Below are 1,802 nucleotides of genomic sequence, written 5' to 3' on the forward strand. Positions count from 1 at the left end.
TTGGCTTTAGTTGATTAGTTTTAGTTGGTTTAATATGGGGGTTTAAGTAGCTTTGGTTATTGGGTTTTGGGGTGGCCCAAATTGGCCTGTACAGCTGCCCTCTTTGCTCATTGTCGTGTAAGGGAATGGAGCAAAGACATAATGAAGGCCAATTTTGCCTGGTCTTGCTGGGTCTTGACTTCATTGGTGTTCTTCTAGTTCAGATAATCTTCTTCCAATCCACTGCATCTTGTAGCTTTAGATTTAATCTACTACATTTTCTGACATATGCTTGTAGCTTCGATCTACTCCAATGTAACTTCAAAGATATGTGATTTGTGCTTTGATCTACTTCCATGTAGCTTCATAAAGGTAAGATCTAAGCTTCAATCTGCTCTGTTACGGCTCTATGGGGATGAGATTTGTGTTTTTAGTCTGCTCCACTACTGCTTAGGGAGATAAACTTGTGCTCTTACTTCCTGGATGCAGGGAGTAGAGTTATTGTTCATGTACTCCACTGTATCAGGGAGGTAAAATCGCCATCGTCGATCTGCTTTCTTCGATCTACTTTACCACCAGTATGGGAAGACGGATTTGCGTCGTCGATCCACTTCCAATCATTATAGGAAGATAGGACCTGTTATCTTTGATCTACTTTACGCCAATACATGAAACAAGATCTGTTTTCTGCGATCTACTTCGCATTAATATGGGAAGACAATATCTGCATCTTGGATCCACTTCCTACCAATATAGGAAGACAAGACCTACTATCTTTGTCTACTTCAGCATACATGAAGACAAGATCTGCTTTCTTCGATCTACTTCGCCACCAATATGGGAAGACAAGATCTGTATTCTGCGATCTACTTCCCACCACATGGGAAGACAAGATCTGCATCTTCGATCCACTTCTACCAATATAGGAAGATAGGATCTGATATCTTCGATCTACTTCAGCCAATACATGAAGACAAGATCTGCTTTCTTCGATCTACTTCGCCACCATATGGGAAGACAAGATCTGTATCTTCGATCCACTTCCTACCATATAGGAAATAGGATCTGCTACTCGATCTACTTCCTACCAATAAGAATAGATCTGATATTTCGATCTACTTCACGCCAATACATGAAACAAGATCTGCTTTCTTCGATCTACTTCGCCACCAATATGGGAAGACAAGATCTGCATCTTCGATCCACTTCCTACCAATATAGGAAGATAGATCTGCACTTCGATCTACTTCTACCATATAGGAAGATAGGATCTGATATCTTCGATCTACTTCACGCCATACATGAAGACAGATCTGCTTCTTCGATCTACTTCGCCACCAATATGGGAAGACAAGATCTGCATCTTCGATCCACTTCCTACATATAGGAAGATGATCTGATATCTTCGATCTACTTCGCCACCAATATGGAAGATCTGCATTTCATCCTCCTACCATTAGGTGATCTATCTTCATTTTCCAATACATGAAAAATCTACTTTTGCTTCATCTATCCCTGTAACTTCAGGGTATAGGATTTGTTTTTGATCTGTTCTTGGGAACTGACCTGCAAATCCATTTCATGGACCTATTTATGCCTAGTGTTTAGGATGACATGATCAGAATGAATCAATGCTCCTACTAGATGTGTATGTATTATATTTGTAGATGTCATGAGAATGATCCATTTTTAATGCTTAGGTTGTCATTCCTCATTGTTCATCAAGGTTCTATCACTGATGTCTTCTTGTTCAGCCAGTACCTTTGACAAAAACCTAAAGAAATAGATGCATTTGACTATTCTTCTCCAATGCTTCTAACCCT

The sequence above is a fragment of the Gossypium hirsutum genome, chromosome A06 (assembly GCF_007990345.1).
Source record: "Gossypium hirsutum isolate 1008001.06 chromosome A06, Gossypium_hirsutum_v2.1, whole genome shotgun sequence".
In the NCBI taxonomy this organism is placed as follows: domain Eukaryota; kingdom Viridiplantae; phylum Streptophyta; class Magnoliopsida; order Malvales; family Malvaceae; genus Gossypium; species Gossypium hirsutum.